Consider the following 23,666-nt stretch of genomic DNA (forward strand, 5'->3'; position numbering starts at 1 on the left):
AGGCCGAACTTTTTACCATTCCCTCAAAAGAGAGGTATAGCTGGAATATGACGTTTATATGATGTATGTAATTCTTATTAGTCAAAATACTTCTTCATACCTCCACGTGTGACCACCAAGAAATGATTTCTTACTATTTAGAATTAAAACTTGGTAATTTATGAGTGGGAGTACTTAATTTGACGGTGATGGCTCAGACTGAAAGAGAGAGGGTTGATCACAACAACTAATATGCATTGCATATATATATATTGCAGTTAAAATTGGAGTTTTGAGTTGTTGATGCACCAAATCAAGCACGTTTCAAACTAAGTTGGAGTTGAGAATTTTGTTTATTCTTTTTGCCTAAACCCAATCTAATTGTAGCTTGAATTTGTTCTTCTAAGTTACCCTTGTATACACAACACTGATGATAGGGATTGTTTAAGAAATTTATTTTAACATATGAGAAAGTCCATATCCCGTGATATGGATTGTAGAGAAAAAGTATAATGAGGGATTTCACAACACAACGTCATATTGAGAACCAAATTGTTGAATTTTTCCTACCGACTGGAATCAATATGATGGCGATGGCGATGGATGGATATTTTGCATGTCTTGTGCTTTTATAATTTGGGCTCAGCCTCTAAGTGATTTAGGTCCAAGTTTCCATTAAACAAATGCAGAAGAATAATTTGGGCCTAGCTGAGCCCATGATGAATTCATGGTATTAAGTTTTCTGGGTGTGAAATTGGCCCTAAAAAGTGATCCTGGGCAAAGTCTCTTTGCATAATGCAGTGCCCATGTAGAAGAATCCAATGGTATAATCTCTCTAATCGGGAGGAGTTCAAAACTTTGATAGTCCTTTCCCAGAAGTGCTGCTTCAATGTAGATATATATTATCTCAAAAAGACATATATTTCTCAGAAGTGTTCGTACCATGGTTTAGTTTATGAAGAAGATCTCCTCTTTTTGCCTTGGGAATTTCTTCAAAAATTGGCGTACAATGTGTGTGAGAGTACTCACCTTAAAACCAAATAAAAAATAAAAAATCATTTTAATTAATTATTTTATCATGTCAAAATATCGGCCCCAACATAGAAAATCTGTGTTTGGGGAGCAGGAGATGAATGGTTGATATTTACCCAAAAAAAAAAACATTGACAACCCACCCGTCACCTTCATGAATCATGACCATAACTTTATAGAAAAGTCGTGGTCATGAAGCTGGGCGCAAATTTAAGTGTACTCGTGGAACCTTGTGGACCAAATTTCACAATGAGTTATGCATGGCCTGGCAATACTTACTCACTCCTCCATCCGGAATCAATCCAACGGCTAGGATTCACATAAAAACTCTAGTTATATGAACTTCTTTGGGCATCTTATTTACTTTCCAAATTGTAGAATGATGGAAGATACAAAGTCGCTACTCACGCGCATCTCTGATTCCCAAAAACCCTTATTAGCTCAACATCCTAAATTAGAAAATTATTGGGATTACTTGGATCTCTTCCAATGGGAAGGTTTCTGGTTTGCACCAACTCACTTAGTAGCTGCAAAAGCCTTTCATGAACACTTCCAAGGACGCGATGACGACGTTATATTAGCTTCTCCAATGAAGACGGGCACAACATGGCTCAAAGCTCTTTGTTTCTGCATTACGTCGCGATGTGACGAAGAAGAAGAAGACCCTCTTGTGAAAAACCATCCTGCATTCTATGTGCAAACCATAGAATCCCAAACTTACACCACAAATCCACTACCCGATCTCTCATGTTTGCCATCTCCTAGACTGTTTCACACCCACTTGCCTACAGTGTCTTACCAGATTCAATCAAGTAGTCGAAGTGTAAGATTGTTTTCATTGCAAGGAATCCAATGGACACTTTGGTGTCGATGTGGCACTTTTTCAACACTCTCAAAAAAGAGCCATATCCATTTGATAAGGCGTTTGAGGACTTCTGTAATGGCCTTCATCCCGCTGGCCCATTCTTTGATCTCGTGTTGCAGTATTGGAAACAGAGCTTGAAAATGCCTGATAAGGTTTTGTTCTTGAGGTATGAAGATCTTAAAAGAGAGCCAAAAGTGCAGCTCAGGAAACTTGCCGCTTTTATTGGAAGGCCATTTGTGAAGGAGGAAGAGATTGATTAGGTGTTGTGGAGGTGCAGCTTGGAGAGGCTTAAGAACTTGGAGGTGAACAAGACTGGAGTGGACCCTTGGGTTGGCATGCCAAACAAAGCCTTTTTCAGGCTTGGTGCTGTTGGGGATTGGAAGAACTACTTCACACCAGAGATGAAACAGAGACTGGATCAAATTGCTGCTGTCAAATTACAAGGCTCTGGCCTTCAACTTGACATTTAAATCTTATGTGGTGTTTGGAGCATCAAATCGGTCTTGGATTTGGCTTTATTTTCCATCCAAGGATATTTAGGTAAATAAAGTTTATTGTAGCCCTTAATTTCGAGTGTAGGTGTGTTTGAATAAAAGCAATGGCCGGGTCAATGTCCTTGCAGTGTCTGGCAATGGAGTTACCCACGCCCTGTTCGTGTTTTTCTGCTTTGTTGTTTCTTCCTGTTCTTGTTGCTTTGTTTAAAATAAATAAATAAATAAAAAGTACTTGCTTTGTAATTTGAGAGAGAGTATTCCTCTGTTCCAAAATAGATGTCTTCTTGTGTCTTTGATGCCACTCATACAGGCCCTTCTTTGTGTGTGGTTAAAAGCCGTACTTAAATATGAAGGTCTTGAGGTAGTAATTATTTGTGCTTATTTCATTGAGGTTGTGTAATTCTGATTACCAATTTAAGTACAAATTTCATTTTCAAAAAAAAATATTTATTTTGGGACAGAGAAAGTAATTATTTGTACTTATTTCATTAAGGCTGTGTAATTCTGATTACCAATTCAAGTGCAAATTTAGATTTCTTTCCCATAAACCTGTTTTTCTGCCTTCTTTATTTCGCATGAATTAGCTTGAATTGCACTTGCAGGACCTGGTGATAGTCCTTTTAGTCAAATTAATACTTTTAATTAGTTTCATGCATTAATTTGTCACAAGAGGATAAAAGGAAGTACGACATTATAAGGGGCAAAATCACAATATTCAGATGGTACAACATTTTCATATATATAGTTGCAAAACCCACAGATTATTGTTTCTGTAATGATTCCACAAGTCCATATTTTCTTGTTCTTGGCTTTCGAGAGAAAAATCCAATCAACCTTTTCAAAATAATGATCAAAGGGCAGTCGTATGCACAAAGCTAATTTACGAAAATATTAAATTACATTTGTCCTCCTCTAAAATTCAAATAAATTACACATTGATAAATCATTCAGCATTTATTATTCTGAATGGCTTATTATGCAGACTTACCTCCCATGTCCATAACCATAATGGTACATGGTTTGTTGTATTTTTTATTTTTCCTTTCTTCCTTCCAGACTAGTGGACTAGTGTGGTACGAAGGAATGAAATAAGGTAGGAATTAAATGAACCAGAGAATAAATGACCATTCTCATTCTCTCGTTTAGTTATGCATGACTTGAAAAGGAAAATTAATCTATATATTTGGAAACCAAATAAATAAATATATGTATATATATGCGTAAATATATATTTTTGATGTATATTTAAAAATTGAGGAGGGAATATTAAAAAAAAATTGACTTTTTTTTAATCTAGTTGTTTGAGAAAAGTGTATTAGCAATTACATCCTTCAAGTAAAATGATTTTTAATTTTATTTTTACTCCGTATTTTTTTAAGTGGAAAATGGAATGCCCATTCCTCTATTTGGAAAGTGAAATTATTTTGATAGAATGGCTATTTTCCGTGAAAGGTTAAGAATGGACATTTCATCTTTAAAATTACTTTTCAAAAAAAAGAATGGGATTAAAAGTATTTTATTTTACTTTATTTTATTCCATCCCCACCTACCAAACTAGCCTTTAATGTTTTAAAGATCAAGTTAGATGTATCCACAAGTAGGGATGGCAAATTCTCCATCCCCGCCAGAGCCCCGCCCAGCCCCGCTCCTTTTATAGCGGGGATGGGGATCCTTTTAGCTAAACGAGAATGGGGATGGGGGTAATTTATCAATCCCCACCGGGGGCGGGGGTAAACCCTCCCCGCCACGCCCCAATTAGATGTGAAGTTACTAATATACCCTTATATATAATAATTTATTACTAAATTAGATTTATTATATATATGAAAATAAGAAAAAAAAAATATGTTTTTTTCAATTAAAAAAAATTATGAGGCCGGGGGCGGGGCGGGGACAGGGATAAGGTGTCGGGGGCGGGGGCGGGTATGGGGATTGTGGCAAAATTTTAAGCGGGGATGGGGAATGAAAAATGTATCGGGATGGAAATGGGGAATGGAATCCCGCCCCACCCCCTCCGGTTGCCATCCCTATCCACAAGGATACATGGTGCTGTAGCATAACATGTTATCACTAAGAATGGCCCAGCGTTTCTGAAGCCATTAAACAACAACGAAACATAAATTGGGCTTTAATAAGCTGACCCCAAACTTTATTTTTTGCGCAGGGTTGTTGTGAGGAAGGCGATATAGGCCTGGGCCAAATTTAACCCAAAATCAACTAGGCCCTAACCATCAAATGGGTAATTTAAGAAACGCATGTGCAAGGCAAAATTGGCCGGGCTAAATGGGCCGTACAAACTGAGGGCTAGGTTATGAGTTCCACCAACAGAACCAGGCTGGGATTTGTAACTTTATTTTGTCAATCAACCAAGATTTAAGACTCCCTTTGTTTGGATGTAAAATATTTTTTTTTATGGTATTTAGTTGTAGTAAAATATTTACGAAGAAAAAAAATATTAAAATTTAACAAAAATAACTTATTCATCAATTTTCGACAAGTTATTTTACATGCTCCGTCCCACGGACTCGACTTTAATCTCAACGTAGATTTTTGCCAACCCGACAAAGTAAAAATAAAATAATATTTTACCTAAAAAAAATATATATTTTCTAAAAAGAATATCAAAACAAACGGAGGAGAGAAAAGTTGTACCGATAAATTATTAAAATAAGTAAAATACATACATATATATATATATATATATATATATATATATATATATATATATATATATATACTATCACAAGGACAGTATCCAACTGAAATAGAGAAAGCCAAATCGTCCAAGAGAGAGTAGGAGATTTTGTTTGGTTCATTTCCTTGCAATAGTTTTAGTAAAGGCCAAAAACATTCCTAAATTTTTATTATGAAATTCAATCTTTGTTCTATCTCTATTTTCATAATCACTAAAATTGGCATGTCCTCCACCTCTTCAAATTAGAGCATGAGGGTTGTGTGTGATTTAAATTTACCCAAAAGCAAAGTTAAAAAATAGTTATAAACTTATATAATAGTTTTTTAAAAAAATAATAATAATAACAAATAGAAAGCCCTTGTTCAAACAAATGCACCGACCATGTGTTTTGCCTAAACCCAAAATCTCTTCTTCTTATATGTGCTCTTTGTTTGCCAGCATACTGATGATACAGGGGCAACCCATGCTCTATTGTCCCCCATCATAAGAAATTGAACTTATTGTGTTATAACATATAACTTATAATAGTTGGTTCTGCTTTTTAGAAATAAAAAAATTCGTTTTTGGGTTCTCTTGAAGTAAGAATTAATTGTTATTGCGAATGACAATAAATAAATAAATAAAAAGAATAAGAATTAATTGTTGTGTGAATGTTTTTAATAAGAGAAGGGGAAAAATAAAAAAAAAATAAAAAAAAAGAACAAAACAAAACAAAAATGTTGTATGGGCTTATTGTCCTAGTATGCAGCTGTATAAAATATTAGTTGATGGGTCGTATCATGTAGGGTTGGCACCAAATATAGTAAACCGGACCCACTTGTCTACAATACACATGTGACATGTGGTCCAGGTTTTTGATTAATGAGGTTTATTAACTGATTTAATGGAAGACAGCTTTTGATTAACGAGGTTTATTAACGGATTAAACTGGCAATATATGGAAGACAGCCTCAAGTCTCAACCCCAAAATTGAGGTCATATATATATATATATGGTGATGAAAAGGTGTATCTCTGCATGGATTTGTAATGGGAGACAGATGGTCAAAAAATTTCCATAGAAACTGCTTAAACTCTTTTGCACGCAATAAGACCGACCCACTTACTGCGTCTTATTTTTAGGTGGACAACAACATCAACCCACATAACCTCCTCCGCTAATCAAGCCAACATGTCCCCTACTTATTCTCTCACTTTCCATTCCTCTATCTACTTTGTTCCATTACAATACCTTTTAAAACCCTAGTTTTGACTCTTGTCTCATAATTATCACTAATCATATGCTTAATTTTGCTCAACTTGAGAATGCAAATTAAATTCAAAAAATGGAAATTGATAAACGGATTTCATGTGAATCTACTTGATGTCATTTATTAACGAAAAATTCAAGAATTTGTAATTCTTAACTAATCGGCGGCTCACATAAATAACGAGACTCCACATATTATATAAGATATTTTTCAAATTTTTAGATACCTCAAGTGTGTCTTATAGATAGTGGAAGCTCCACTGTTATGTGAGATACGATTCAATATTTGTGATAATTAATTATTCGGTGTCGCATATGGATAGTTGGGACTCCACCTGCTATGTGAAATATCGCAATATGTTGATTTTTTATATTTTGAATTGATTGAGAAACCAATACGATTAATGTTATTGCGAATATCCTTGTCAAGTGTCAACCCAACAATTAAGGTTGAATTTGTGCAAATATCTCATTACTTACCCCCAATGTAGGGGCATTAAAGGGAAAGGGCAGTGGGTGGGATTTGAGAAGATGAAAATGATAATGAGACAATCTCTACCCCCACATTGTTTCAGGTACTAAATTAAGGATAAGAAATAGATGGAAGATGTAGATCTATCTACCACGTACATGAGTGGATGGACCAATTGACCCCCATGTGCCTATCATCCCGCTATGTTCATTATTACACGCCACAAATCAAGACACACATACACACACTCACCATTACGTGCGATAAATATTATACACAAAATGTGGCAGTTGCAACACCTACTCTGATGGGATCCTAAATTATACATACGTGGGATCGACTATACATGTCAACCATATTATTCATAGTCTTATATATATATATATATATTTCTTTTTTGGGATGAGTGTTCGTTAATAGGTTGACACGTGAAGGAGGTCCCTACAAGTGTTGTTTTTGATTCATATTCTGATCAAATCAAACAGTTGGGTCGAACCCATTAGCTGGTTGCTGGTGGCTGCACCGATTATGTGGGACATGGTCACATAAGCAAAATTATGTGACCTGGTAAGTAGAGAGTATATATAAAATATCTGTATAGACAGGTCCTACAAAAGAACCCTAAGAAACTTAGAACATCTTTGTAGGGCATGGAAGCTACCCAACTTTTTCAAGGCCAGCATTGAAAAGTAAAGAAAAAGGATAAATAAATTAGAGAAAAGGAGGGAAGATGATGGGGTATAATGCCAGTAAGCTTAATGGTCACTCAAAAACCCTAAAATAATTAGGGCAACATGCCACTTTGGGATTCTCTCCTTTTTCTGTTATCATTTAAAAACCTTGGACCCACTTCCACCTGGACTTCACTTACGTGTACTATCCACCACTGACCACCCGGATCCAGGCTTCGATTATTAAGCATAAATATGTTTGCCAAATTATTACCGTGGTCACGTTAGGAACGCTGATCTCTTATTTTTGTGTTCTTTTTTTTTTTTTTACACAAACAAACATAATGCCACCACCAAACACCACTTTAAGATTAAGTGAACACCCTTTTTTGCCACATGACATGATTTTTATAATCACATTGGACTTGGGACCAATTCTCAGTTCTCATATTGTATGAGAATGCTTCATCTTATCATAACCTCAACGGCACACATTGTGACCATCGTCGATCCGATGAGATCGGTCCTTATAATTGATAGTGTTCTTTTGAACCATAGACCAAATCAAAATTTGGAATCTCTGAGCCACGTAAGATGTGAGTTAACATGTATTTTATGATTAAAGTGTCTCCGTCATAGGAAATTTCACAAGAATTGGATAGTGCGACTTCATAATTTTAACAATAAATAAGATTGCAATTTATTGAAGTATTTGGCTTTGAAACTCAAGCTGGTAATTCATCTAGTCAACCTCATACTTGGGTTCAAACTTCTCCTAATCAATCTTAATATTATTTTTTAAAAAATATTTTTGAAAGGTATTCTTTATATCATTTGTAACTAAAAAATCTCAAAAAAAAAAAAAAAAAAACAGATCTACAAACCCTAATGTGCAGGGAAAAATCTCCCCTCCAATAAGAATCTCATTAAAGTAAGTCAGAATCTCAATTGACCTCCAAAACCCCATCAAAGCCCGATCTTGGTAAAGTCCAAATAAAATTACCATCGACCTAAGGTTATTAACATTAACCTCTTGCCCTGTAATAAATTCGTAAGCATGCCCATTTACATCCTAATCCAAGTCCAGTTCAAATTAATCAAAGTCCTTGGATTCTTTATATAAGGAAGTTTTGCATGGGAAAAGTCTTGCATGGAAGGAATTACAAAGGAAAGAACTTTGTAGGTAAAGAATTATATATGGAATGAATTAAATGACAAACAGGGCGAATCCTACCATAATTCTACCATCTTTTTATATATAAATAGAGGTATAGAACTCTAATAAAGATCATTGAACATTACAAGCTTTTCTCTAAATTAATCTTATTAATTGTTCTTTTAGTTTAAGTGATTTATATTTATTTTTTTAATTTTTTTTAAGTTAAACGAATTATTTACACCTACGCCTAGGTATTCCAACAAGCCAAGGGCTAGAGATGAACCTGTCCAATCACTTGACAGAAGAAGTGAATTCTCTTATCAATAAGGAAAATGTCAACTGTAATTTATAGAATTAAGGCAATTAAATTCATAATGATATCCTTGTGACACTAGGCTCTTTTAATTAAAATCAGATAGCGACTCATGAGCAGCTTGCTCTTAATATAGTACGTAGTATATTATTACACAAAACTGAAAACTCTGCTTCATCACTCTCTTTTAAGTCTCATAAACAAAGATGATTCTAGTTGATACACTGATTAACTTAATGAAGTCCTATATATATAAATATATAGGAACTCATATATAAATAGAATTCAGTGCAATCAAGTAGCTCATTTGATGAGCAAGTGTCTATTCCTTATCCTGGAGGTACGTCTTTGGCCTGACTTATTGAGCCTGCTCATAAGGACCGTGGTCCTTTTGTGCTTAATTAGTTTTTCTTTCTTTTTTTCTCTCTTTTTTTTTGGGTAGGAATAGATATCAATATATATATATATGTATGTGTGTGTATCTATTTTGTAAAAATTTGGCATATATAAAACAAAATTTGTTTGACAAACATGAAAAGAGAAGTTAAATTAATATAAACAATCAACAATATCATGAATCCAATCTGTATTCAATTTTTCTCTTCAAATGTCTTTCTTCTGTATTTGTTGTGATGTATCAATTGACATCCATTAGCTATTTGATTTTATAATTACTCCATTAATTACTCCTAATTATAAAAAATAAATAAATAAGCATTACTTCCATTTGTTCTTCACTGCAAATTACTCCAGTAAAGACAGAGCAGTGGCCGGATCTGCAAATGGGTCCCATTGGCAAGTGGGGGGACGACCTGAGAAACTCTGACCGTTAAGTTCAAATCAGATTTGGAAAAAAGAGAGAAGTGGACAAGCAAAGAGCGAAGAGCCTAAAGAATGAAAATGACCCTTGTGTTTGTGTACGTGTCTTTCGGCAAAAAATTTGAACATATCTTTACGGAAACAAGAAGGAAGCATGCATGGGTTTGATACTTTTGCAGATGGGAACAGAAAATACTTTCTCTCACTTTCTTTTTTGTTTTCTCAGTGGAATGGGAACATGGAAAAAGTTCATGCCCAGCTTGCCTAGCCACTTTTAGAATTCAGAAGATACATCAGACTCACCAGCCACTTTACTCACTGCGTAATACAATTTATTATTGTTAACATAAACCATCTTTTAACCTAGCTTTACAGCAAAGCTTTCACATGTATTATGTACTATATTGCATTATACTCCCTCTCAATTTCAAAATAGATGTCTAATTTGAGAATCTCTATTTTGGGATGGATGAAGTATTCACAATTTTGCTGTTCTTGTTGGTTACAAAAATACTTTATCTATTATTAGAGATTTTACTACCATTTTTTTTTCTTTTTTTTTCTTGTTTGGGTGTGTGGAGGGAAAAAAACTCCCTCCAATAAAAAACGCACACGTCATCACTACACATATCTACATTCCAAGGACATATAAGGCCCATCATGCTCAAGCCCAAATTGAGGGTATTTATAACCCAAGACCATTGTTATTTGTCCTCCAACCTCCATCAAGGCCGAATCAAGAGGTCATCAGCCCAACTTGTTAATATTTAACATCCGGTCTGTTACTCAAGCTCAGCCGGATCAAAGTATGTTCAGCCCAGTTATTCAAGAATGCACACGTCCTACCAGTTGAAGGATTTACCGTAGAAGGAAAATTCAGAGATAGGAAGTTCTGTACAAGGCAAGTTCTATGTATGGAAAATTAGACAATGGAAAGAACTCTATTAGTAAAGAATGTTTATATAGAAAGAATTGGAGGGCAAGCAACACGAGTCTACCATAATTTTACAATCTTTTATATATAAATAGAGGCTTAGACCTCCAATAAAGGGATCAAGCAATTATACGTTTCTCTATACATTGTTCTTATTTATTCTTATTGTTTTTTGAGTGAGTTGTTTTATTTTTCTCAATTATTATTGGTTGAGCGAAATTTTGCACCTACACTTTGGCGCCGTCTGTGGGAATCGTATAAAAATATACTCCCACTTGTTCTTCAAATCAAATCCTTAGTCGTATCTGGAATGTCAAACGGAGAGTCAGCAATGAACCAACAGATAGAATTGATGCAAAAGATGCGAGAGGAGTTCTTGCACCAATTTGAGACACTCCGGCAAGCAAACGATACGAGTGTCGCCCAGATAGCTGCGCTTCAGCAGCAGACTCATACGCTGCACACCGCAATGGCCAGGCTAACGCCACAACCACCACCAGGCGATGCTGCAGCACCACCCCCCACCCAGAATTTACCTCCAGTTCACGAGCCTTCGGCCAACGAGACTCCACCCAACGGGGCTCGACCTAATGAGGTTCAGCAAAAGCAAGGGACGAGGTCCGAGGCGGTTGCTTCGGATAATCTCCCGTGCCGCACACAAGACGAACAGGCCGAGTCCAGCCATAGGCTTATGGTATGGTCCAATGGCGTTCCAGATGGCGCACGCGTACAAGATGCCTTCGACGAAAAGAAGCTATTAAGAGTTCAGACACCAGCCGAGATGGCTAGAGAGCACAAGAACTCCTTGGTCAAAACCCCCTTTACTGACGATGTGTACCTTGTGGAGAGACCAAAGAAGTTCACAATGCCATCCTTCACCCAGTTCGATGGAGCAGGAGACCCCTCTCGGCATCTCGATCATTATGCGCAAAAGATGGCACTGGACGATCATAACGATCCGTGGATGTGTAAGGTTTTTCCTACCAGTTTAACCGGAGCAGTGTTAGAATGGTTCAGGAATAGGCCACACAAGTCTATCCCTGATTATGAGACCTTGTGCACTATGTTCTTAGCCCAGTATTGCGGAAATAAGAAGCAGAAGAAAAGTATCACCAGCCTTTTCACCATAAGGCAAAGGAAATGAAAAACTCTGCAAGATTTCTTATCCAGGTTTAACATGGAAACCTCGGAGATAGCAGATTGCCACCCTACCACGGCAATCGAAACATTTAAGTTGGCAATGATCCAGGGAAACAAGTTTCACACATCCTTGATCAAATATTCCCCCCCGGATATGCAGACTTTGAACGCTAGGGCACAAATCTACATTCGGTTGGAGGAAAACGTAGCCCACCGTGCATAGCACGCTACCCTCGTCACAGTGGAAAACAAGTCTCGAGAAAAAGCTGCAAGCACAAGGATGCAGAAGGTTCCTTATACCGCCACACAAGTCACCCAAGCGCCTGAGAAAAGGCGAAGGACAAAGGACAAGCTTACCCCTCTACGTACTACCTTAGCGCGCCTATTCCAAGAGAATAAGACGAGGTTCGCAACTCCTCAGCCCATGAAACAACCCTTGGAGCAGAGGGACAAAAGCAAACATTGTGCCTACCATAGAGACTATGGGCATACCACCAATGACTGCAGGTCCCTTCAGCGATAGGTAGAAAGCATGATAGCGAGAGGAGAGTTGGGGGAGTATCTCGCCACGAAGGAGTACGTAAAACCTCGGGAGGTTAACCCTCGACGGGTGGAGGGCGGTCAGGTAAAGGTTATCCATGCCATACACGGAAGGTCAGAGGATGACGAAGAGTCTAAAGAATTGTACAGATCCAGGCTGAGAGAGGCTCATAAGATACGAAGATTGTCTTCAGTAAACACGGTTGCACCAGGCAGCATCAACATTGGATTCGGTAACAATGATCTGTCTAGAGTCCAGCGCCCGCATGAGGACCCCTTGGTCATTAGCCTCCTAGTAGCGAATTATATGATCAGGAGGGTGCTGATAGATCCGGGAAGTAGCGCCAACATCATTACAAAAGCAGCTTTTGATCAGTTGGGGGTTTCACCATCGTCCATCAGGCCAACTTCCAGCCCCTTAATGGGATTTGATGGTACTAAGGTGAATCCGCTTGGGGTGATCGATCTATCCGTTACTGCAGCAAAGAGGACTCTGAAGGAGAACTTTGTCGTGACGGAGATTCATCCATCTTATAACCTCATTATGGGGAGAGGTTGGATCTATCGTATGAACGGAGTCCCCTCTACCATTCATCAAGTAATGAGGTGTTTATCCCCAGATGGCAGGGAGGTCATCGACCTCTGGGGAGACTAGGTTGCTGCAAAAGAATGTTACATGCTAACGCTACTTGAAGCAAAGAAGGCGTCGAAATCACCTCAGTTAGAGGCGAATCCCAAAGACGCAATCAAATAGCAGTTACAGTATTCTCTGCCCAAGTATCTCAAGGCAGAGGAAGAAGCCGAGGCTGAAGCACCTACCAAGGAGTCCCTCGAAGCTATAGAGGTAGTCCTCGGAGACCCTCAGAAGGTCACCTACATTGGCTCATCTTGCACAGCCGAAGAGAAGGAAGCATTGATCAGGGTCATTCGGTGCAATTCGGATGTCTTTGCCTGGGATCACTCAGACATGGTGGGGATCGATCCTACGATCTCATGCCATAGTTTGAGGGTTAACCCAGAATTCAGGCCAGTCAAGCAGAGGCACCGACGGTTCGCACCTGAACGGAATCGCATAATAGCCGAGGAAGTAAATAAACTATTACAAGCAGGATTCATTCGAGAGGTACAATACCCACAATGGCTCTCAAATGTAGTAGTCGTTCAAAAGAAGAATGGGAAATGGAGGGTATGCATAGATTATACCAACCTTAACAAAGCTTGCCCAAAAGATAGCTTCCCTCTGCCCAAGATTGATTAAATGGTGGATGCTACGACAGGTTATGAGAGGCTCACATTCCTCGATGCATACTCCGGCTATAATCAGATTCCCATAAATCCTGAAGATGAGGAGAAAACCGTTTTCATCACAGAGACGGGCACTTACTGCTACAGAGTGATGCCCTTCGGTCTAAAGAATGCCGGAGCCACCTACTAGCAACTTGTCAATAAAATTTTCAATAATCTACTGGGGAAAGAGGACCACCCGAAGCACCTCCGGGAGGTCTTTGATACTCTCAAGAGGTACAATATAAAGCTGAACCCCACCAAGTGCTCCTTCGCCGTCTCGTTAGGACAGTTCCTTGGGCACGTCGTAAATAAAAGAGGAATAGAAGTAAGCCCAGCTCAGGCAAAGGCACTCATACAGAACCAGGAGCCGAAAACCGGCAGGGAAGTGCAAGTTCTAACCGGCCGAATTGCGGCTCTCAGCCGGTTCATATCCCGCTTATCTGATAAGTATAAACCTTTCTTTGATGCTATTCGATCCAAAAACAAAGATATGTAGGGACCTCAGCAGCAGGAAGCTCTCAATCAATTGAAAAGCTACATGACAAAACCCCCAATCCTTTCTGCTCCAACGCCCGGAGACACTCTCATCCTGTACTTGGCGGTATCAGCTGTAGCAACAAGCGCAGTGTTGATTAAAGAAGGAGGCAAGGTTCAGCACCCAATCTTTTACACAAGCAAAATGATGACGGATGCCGAGACACGGTACAGCAAGACGGAAAAGGTAATCCTGGCGTTAATTTATGCTAAGAGGAAACTTCGACATTACTTCGAATCTCACAGCATAGTGGTACTTACAAATCACCCTATACAGGCTATCCTAGCTAAACCAGACTTGTCTGGTCGAATTACAAAATGGGCTATTGAACTTAGCTCTTTTGATATCACCTATGCACCGAAGGTATCTCACAAGGGGCAGTCAGTAGCGGAATTCCTACTAGAGTATGAAGATCAATCTAAGGAACCGACACTTCAAGAGCCGTACTGGGAATTACGGGTTGATGGCTCTTCCAACCAGAAAAGGGCAGGGGCCGGGATTGACATCACAACACCCGAGGGTACCAAGCTGCAGCAGTCAATTTTGCTAAATTTCCCAGCTACTAATAACGAGGCCGAGTATGAGGCGTTGCTTGCCGGACTTCGGCTAGCTAAACAGCTACAGGTACGGTGTTTAAAAGTTTTTAGTGACTCACAGCTTGTGATCAATCAAGTGACAGGGCACTATTATCCCAATGAGGAACGTATGAAGTCATACAAAGATGTTGTAGAGAGTGCTATCCGGGAGTTCAATCAAATCGAATTCCATCAGGTACCACGAGATGAAAATGCCGAAGCAGATCGATTGGCCGCAGCCGCATCATTTTCAGATGAAGAGTTGATTCGGCTTGTTCTAATCAATGTTCTCGAAGAACCCAGCATTAATCCCCGGCAAGAGGTGATGGTTATCCCGAAAGTTCCACGCGAGCTGTGATACCCCCTAATTTTGGAACACTTTCCATAAATCGCGGGGTATCACAGTTGGTATCAGAGCACTCCAGGTTCAAGTGTCCCTAGGGTGTCTTTCGTTATGTGAATTCCGCTTTGTGTACTCGTTTCTTTAGAGCTTAAGTTTAGGATACATTGTATTCCTTTACGGTCCGTTAAAAATCGTACTGATGTCTGTCGTTCTATGTTAACAGCATGGTTAACACTGGAAGAGGACAGAATCTGAACCGTCGACAGAGGAGAGCTGCACGTAGGCAGCAAGAACACCTGCAACGTCAGCAAATGGAGGAAGAGCAGCAACGACTTGGGTTTCAGGATGAGGGTCAGCTTCAGGAGGAGCAAGAGGAAGTTCAGGCTCCGGCTCAGGGCAGGGATCCAGAGTATCCTCCTCACATCAATGACCTCATTGCTCGGGCTATAGAAGCTGGGGTAGCAGCTGTACTTCGGAATCAGCCTCAGGTACAGCCGGCACCGTTACCAGCACCGGTTGTTCAGACTGATACTTGGGAGAAGGCCAGGAGTTCTTTCACAAAAGGGAGTCCACCTGAGTTCACGGGCTCCACGGATGCGAGAGCAGCTCACCAGTGGAAACAGGACATTGAGCGACATCTTCGCTTGGTTCAGTGCACGGAGGTTCAGAAGCAGATGCTTGCTACCTTCAAGCTAGTTGGGGATTCACTGCAGTGGTGGGAGTCAGTTACCACCATAAAGGAGAGGATGGCATTGACTTATGATGAGTTCAGTGCACGCTTTGAAGAAAAGTATTTCCCTTATGCAGTTAGGGCAGCCATGAAGACTGAATTTCTTAATCTGCAGTAAGGGAACATGACAATGGCGAAGTATGAACAGCAGTTCACACGCTTATCTCTCTTTGCACCGGAGGAGGTGGATACAGAGGAGAAGAAGCGCAACAGTTTTGTCAAGGGACTGATGTGGTCTATCAAGAGAGCTATTACTGGTAGTCCAGCCTACACTACTTATGCTCAAGTGGTGGACGCAGCATTGCAGCTTTATCAGCTGAATGAGGATTTCAGACAGACTAGGGCTGAGAAGCGGGGTGGCAAAGATTTTGCTAACCAGCCAGCTGCGAAAGTGAATGATAATGGGAACCGACAGAATGACAAGGGCAGATTCCAGGGCCAGCAGCCTTGGAAGAAGCACAAGGGTAATTCAGAAGTTCAGAGAGAGGGAGTTTCCACTCAGCAGACTGGAGCACCTCAGACTGGACTGGGACAGCTACAGGGTAATCACCAGGAGGGGCAGTCAAGTATATTTAGGGGTCATTGCTATAAGTGTGGAGATTATGGGCATTCAGCCAAACGGTGTCCTGGGTTGGCTCAGAAACAGCATGGGCAACAGGGACAGTGGCAACCATTACCTACTCCACAGATTCCACGTGTGCAGGCTCAGACATTTTCGGCCTTACCAGCACCACCGCCACCACAGGGACAGCCTATACAGCAGTTGCATCAGGGTATGGTGTACAATGCCACACCTTGCAATGCATGGGTACCTCAGAAGAATTGAGGTATGTTTTTTTTTTTATTTCAAGGTAGATGTAGAAATGACTTAGTAGATATAAGTGCATCATGTTCATTAGTATCTGGATGGTTTTGGCTTATGATGGTGATATATATTTATACATATATATACAAATCATTGACTGTTAGTATATTACACCACTAAGTGTTTAAGTAATTTACACAATTGTGAGCATTTTATTATAGATATTTACATATTAAATATCTTACATGGCAAACAGTGGAATAAGAGAAAATGAAAGTCTGGGACAAATAATCAAAATTTCATTTCATGGATTCGTGAATTCCGAGGACGAAATTCCTTTTATTAGGGGGGAAGAATGTAATACCCCGATATTGTAAAAAGGATTTCTTAATTAAACTAATTTATATTATATTATTATTATTATTTTTAAGTGATTGGTTTTATTTAATTAGGTGCTTGATAGTTGTGATTTGTTTTATTTAATTAAGTGCGTAGGTAAATTGTATTATTTTAATTAAATTATATATTTTGTAATTTTATTTGTTAAATTTATACGGTGTTTGATTTGTGGAATGCTAGTTAGTGAAGTGTTTATTTGATTTGCGTGATTTTATGTTGGTGTACCTTTATTGTTAATTATTGGTAGCTATTAAATGTAATTTCATTATTTTAGGTATTTAAGTTATTTGTATTGGGATTAAAGGAAGTTGGACCAACGGATGTGGTATTGGGCTTGAAGGAAGCCTTGTTGGGTTAATTGGTAAAGGCCCGTGGTTGTGAGGATATTTAATAATTATCTTTGCATAATTATACCTATATAATTACATGTGTATATTAATTCATTATTAAATCATGTGGAGGGGTATATATGTCAATATAATTATATATTGATATATATAGGTATATATAATTTATTTAACTAATGGTTATATATGGAAGGTAATATATATATGTTTATAGTAAAATATATGTATGTATATATATTATTTAAAAGATAAATATTATTTATTTTATATGATAATCCTAATGGGAAAAGGATTTAGTTTTTGTATGTATATAAATAGACACATAAGACTCTAGGGTTAGGAGTTTTTCCACGTTAGAAAAATAAGAGAATTAGAGAGAGAAGAAGAAGGGCTAACGAAGAGGAGGCCGGATCAAAGAACGTAAGAGGAGACCGGATTTGGAAAAGAAAAGGCGAGTTCCTCTCTACTTCTCCTCTTAGAACTCATAAACTTATCACCTTGATTATCGAAATTATAATTTTATTTTATTAAATTAAATTATTATTCAGATTGGAGGAGCATATTTATTCTTTACAAAATTATAGAATTAAACATGTGAATATATGTATGCATTGTTCTGATAATTTAGATCTTGTAGGTGAGGTTAGGTTAATTAAATTTTATTTTTCTAAAATTTTTATATTTTGCGTTAACCTTGTGTAGCACGATTAATTAAATTAAATGGATTTTAATTTAATTGTATATGTTCATTTATGCCCAAAATAATAAATAGAGCTTTTGGGATTTTTCTGAGATTTTCTGAACAATTTCTGAAATTAATTTATATTTTTAATGTTAATTTAGAAATTGTTATATATATATATATATATATATATATATATATATATATGTTAAATTGTTTAACAAACACACTGGAGGCGGCTAGTATTTGCGCATCAATAGGATTTTTATCCAGTGTGGTCTCGTACGTAGGAAAAGGGTGCACTCGTTGATCTAGGCCATAGGATTAATTTTATTTAGTTGGATTGATCTGGTGTGATGCGGTCCATTGTAAGTTGATACACATGCGGCATCAATGGTTAGATGTAGTTGATTAAGGGAGAGGATCCAGTGCATCGCGGCTTACCAAGAGCACCAAACAACAACCAATTAGGAGCTGCCAACACGCGCCGAGAGTGGCTCAGGCGCGTGAGGGCGCGTGCAGGCGCGTGGACGCGCCTGCCGGTAAGGGGAAGCGCGTGGAGGCGCGTGGGAGTAGTCTAGGGCTATGTGGCGGCACGTGAAGGCGCGTGGGGATGCGTGTGAGGTCCTGGAAAGTTGCTTGAGACTCCGGTGAAGTTCCAGTATTTATCTTAAGCTTGTTAGGGTTAAAATTAATCATTAGAGGGTGTGTTCTTGATATTTTGAGAGCCTCAGAGTGTTACTAAGATACCTAGTAGCATTTAGTGGTATAAATATAATTAATTAAATATTTTTGCAATGAAAGGAGGTGTATATATGTGTATATATATGTAGATATGATTTTAAATAGTCAACGATTGGTATGGAATGTATGATACACACATATATATATATTACAAAATATATGTGTATATATATATTATTTAAGATTATTAAATATTATAAATCTTGTTTGGTATGACTTGATTCGTGTATGGTATGGTTGATTTAAAATCGTAATAGATACACGGTTATTAAATTAAGGACATGCTTATTATATGCATGTGAAGTCTATGTATAATTATACCTAGAGTTAAGTTTAAAATTAATACATGGTTGAATTGTAGGCATGGATGAGTTGCCAAAGGCTTTGATATACTGCCTTATTGGTTATGAATAAATTTCATATATGGGAAGCATGGTTGAATTGCTAATTAATTGTAAAAGTAAATATATTGAAGGAAGCATGGTTGAATTGCTAGTATATAAATAAATATATTTATAAATGGTATGGTTGATTTGCCGGTGCATATTTAAATTGCTATATGTGTAGATGACTAAATTACTGTTTAGGATGGAGTTAAGGTGAGTGGGGTTTACTTTATGAGAAAATTATAAATGGGGGGGCTTGGTCTAGGTATGACAAATAATTAATTATTGGTGAGTGGTTTTGACAATTTAATGCCCTATTAACTGGTAGGATTCTTGCACTATATATATAAGTATTTATATATATTTGTAGCATCGTATATTAAAGTTAAAGCTTAATTAGGGATGGTTTTGGTAAAGATGATCTGTTTATTGGTTTTCAGAGGCTTGGTAGAGAGAACTTGCTCGTAGGGTTTAACCCGCGATTTATTTTTCAGGTTGTAAAAGGTCAAGTCTCAAGGTTGAGGATCCGCAGCTGGAGGACTTATCCATTCCTTCTATTTACTTAAAAGTAGGATATTAGTTTTGTTTCAGTTGATATTAGTACTTAATTGGTTGAAATTCTAAATAGTAACTTTTGGTTAAGGGGTCCTTGAGTTACGGGATTCCCGAGTTGTAACCATTTGGAAGTTATTAATGGATTTACTATTAATTGGATTTCTTCAGCGTTTTATTTTATTCTTTATTTCATTTTGTAATCCGTGCTTGTTTAAATACTTTAATTGGTTTGATATCCCCTGATTTTGTGCGCGGACTTGATCAACCCATGTTCCGAAATTAGGGGGTATCACACGAGCCATGCTGGATTGATCCAATCGAGGCCTACCTCAAGGAGGGAGTTCTCCCAAGTCAAAAAGCTGAGGTAAGGAAGCTTAGGCTTACCGCGGCTAAGTACTCAATCATCAATAACCAGTTGTACCGAAGGTCATTCTCCAGTCCTTATCTCAAGTGTTTAACCCCTACTGAGGCTCTCACAATTCTAAAACAAATTCATGAAGGAGATTGTGGAAATCACTCGGGAGGAAGATCCCTTGCACACAAAATTCTAACCCAAGGTTATTTTTGGCCATACTTGGCTCGGAATGCCGAAGAATACTTAAGAAGATGTGACAAGTGTCAGCGCCATGGTCCAATAAAGCATCAACCTTCCGAAGGTTTGCACGCCATGGCTAATCCATGGCCGTTCGCCCAATGGGGAATTGATGTAGTAGGACCGTTACCCAAAATCATGGAAAAAAAGAAGCATGTGCTTCTGGCTACAGATTACTTCACCAAGTGGGTGGAAGCTGAAGCTTTCTCTAGCGTCACCCACGAAGAAGTAAAGCATTTCATTTGGAGCAACATTATTTGCCGGTTTGGGGTACTAAAAGTCATCGTAATGGACAATGGTAAGAACCTCGATAACAGAAGTACAAGAAAGTTCTTTAGCGAACATGGAATCCTGCAAAAATTGGCTGCAGTTAGTCATCCACAAGGCAATGGGCAAGCTGAAATAACTAATTGCACGATATTTGGGTGCTTAAAGAAAAAATTGGAGAAATTAAAGACAAAATGGTACGAGAATCTCCCTCAAGTGCTCTGGGCCTATCGAACCACTCCAAGACGACCCACGGGAGAAAGCCCATTTGTTATGGCATATGGATCCGAAGCTGTCATTCTTACCGAGTCCATAATCCTAACCCTTCGGACATCCTTGGTACTGGAAAGGAACAATGAGCAACAACTCGAACATAGCCTTGATTTTGTGGACGAAAGGAGAGATGCAGCAGCAATTCGGCTCACGGCATACCAACAGCAGGTGTGTAACAGTTATAACAAACGCGTCAGATTCAGGAGCTTTGCGGTAGGCGATTGGGTTTTAAAGCAGGAGACAGCTCATGTAAAGAAACTGGAACCTAATTGGACCGGACCCTACAGGGTTACCGAAGTAATGGAGAAAGGAGCATATCGTTTGGCCGAAGCTGGCGGACGTCCCATTGCGCGTCCTTGGAACGCAATACACCTTAAAAGGTATTTTCATTAGTTAAGTTTGTCAATTTTGCTACAAATTCTTCACAAATAAGGCTAAGTATGTCCACAGTCAGCCAAACTTTTCTTTATTTTGCTTCCATATTCAGTACAACTTTACTCTATTTTTTTCTTTCTATAAAAATGGGGGCCATACTACTCTATGATTATGCAACTTTTATGCATGCGTCGCATTAGGCAATTTTTATGCATGCCAAGTCACACTATACAATTTTTATGCAATTAGAAGCAAGCTGCTAAAAAGCATTCGTCACAATGATTTTTAAGAAAAAAAAAAAAAATAAAAAACATGAGTTATGGCCTATGTTTAAAACTTTCTATCCCACATCGACAAAAAAGTATGTGCTACATTCTGTTATATATGGGAATATTCAAATAGTTAATTACGGTGTAAGGAGGGCCCACTGGTGCTGTCAAGCTCGATACCAGAGGCATTCCTTACACCGACCTTTTTGACAAAATTCAGTCTATATCCCACATCGGATAAAAATAGAAAAGAAATGCGGTTCATATATACGTGGTCCACAACATTTGATTGCCAAGAAGGGAGTATCAGTGGAGGAGGAAAATCTCCAAAGTCAACAAATAGGAAACTTCACAGCCACTGTTACTCGCTTTCTTGGCCTCTTATCATTTTTGAATCCTCGGCCTCATGATAAGTTGTTTGAGAAAAAATATAAACAAACTTCCCCTCAGGCTCAGCGCCGTGGAGTAGTTCATTCGCCTCGGACCCGTGTCCGGTTCGGCAAAACCTCCCCTCTGGCTCAGCGCCTAGGAGTAATTCATTTAAACCTCCCCTCAGGCTCAGCGCCAGGGAGTAGGTCATTTGCCTCAGACCCTAAGTGTTCGGCTCGGCAAAAATCTCGCCTCGGACCCTAAGTGTTCGGCTCGGCAAAACCTCCCCTCCGGCTCCGCGCCTGGGAGTGTTTAATTCGCCTCGGATCCTAAGTGTCCGAGACAGCGCCTCGGACCTTAAGTATTCGGCTCGACAAAAATCTCGCCTCGGACCCTAAGTGTCCGGCTAGGCAAAACCTCCCCTCCGGCTCCGCGCCAGGGAGTGTTTAATTCGCCTCGGATCCTAAGTGTCCGAGACAGCTTCGGACCCTAAGTGTCCTATTCGGCAATATTCTTCCACACTCAGTGCCGAGGAATAATTCGCTTCAGACCTCTAGTGCCCGGATCAGAACTCTTTCCTCCGGACTCCAAGTGTTTAATACCCTGTGGATGTGGATATATCATAAGTTCATCATGATCCACCCCACATCAGGAACACACAAGAAGGAAAGAGTATGTACACGTCTACTGCAGGCGAGTTAAAGGCAAGGAGAGTTCACTTAACAGTTAAATCATTGTCCATATGAATCATCCTGAGATATCAACTAAACTGTTAAAAGGATCTCCTTCTTCCCACCATCCTTGCTTTTTCTCGGATAGCATAAATCCGAAGCATAAAAATAATGTGTTTTGTTTGTCATAAAAACATTACCAGTCAGAAAAATATGAACAGTATCAAAAGCATACAGCAAAAACAAATCAGGTATTGAAAGCCTAAAACAAAAAATTATATTCATTATCCCAAACATACTATCAATAAAAACAAAATACATGGTTCTACTTCCTCTTCGGATCGAAGGGAGTAGATTCAAAAGCATCCACTACAGTAGGACTTGGGGTAGGAGGAATTGAAGCCGCAGGGGCAGAAGAGCTAGGAGTACCCTTCAGGTGCGCCTTCACCATCTCGACAAAGCGGATTTCAGCTTCCAAAGCCTCTGGCCCTTCATCATATGGGAAGGGCACCCCCACCTGTTTGTCAAAAGCGTCCGGATCCATCGTCCTAGGGCCTGAGCCCTGATTATAGCCAGACCGGAACGCTTTAGCACTAGCCAGGTGTGCCACGCAGGAGTAGCGCCCCTGCATTTGCTTCCCCGCCTTGAAGCAAGTAGTAAGAGCCTCGGTCAGGCGTTGAACTTCGGCCTGAAAAGAATCCACCTTAGCCTCAGAGGCAGCCAACTGCCTCTTATACGCATCCTTGGCTTCAGAAGCTATCTTCAGATTGCTAGAGGCAGTGGTGGCTCTCTTCTCTGCATTGTCAAGATCCTTTTCCAGCTTCTTGATGGAGAGGGATTGGGCTTCAGCAGTGGCGCAGAGGGCCATGGTGTGGGTATAGACTCTGTATAACAGAGGAACAAATATGAGCATAAATGGAAACATAAGCAAGCAAGAGTAACATAATTCTAAATGAGCAATGCGAACCTCTATGGCCCGGACCGGGGCAGAGAGGAGTAGTTGTTCCAACCCCATTTGGCTGATGGCTTCCTTATCCTTTGGGAGCCACATCCCTCGAGCCACCGCCTGTGCAGCTGAAGGGTCTGTGATCACAGAATCCC

The 23,666-nt window shown here is 39.1% G+C and overlaps 1 pseudogene; it reads left to right on the top strand.

Moving 5' to 3' along the window:
• Window positions 1-1,306: 1,306 nt before the first annotated feature.
• LOC132313213 (cytosolic sulfotransferase 5-like) lies at window positions 1,307-2,671 on the top strand (annotated as a pseudogene).
• The last annotated feature ends 20,995 nt before the right edge of the window (window positions 2,672-23,666 follow it).

Source organism: Cornus florida, unplaced genomic scaffold (assembly GCF_030987335.1).
Source record: "Cornus florida cultivar Cherokee Brave unplaced genomic scaffold, ASM3098733v1 CherokeeBrave_3.0.0_Hap2_Chr06, whole genome shotgun sequence".
NCBI lineage: Eukaryota > Viridiplantae > Streptophyta > Magnoliopsida > Cornales > Cornaceae > Cornus > Cornus florida.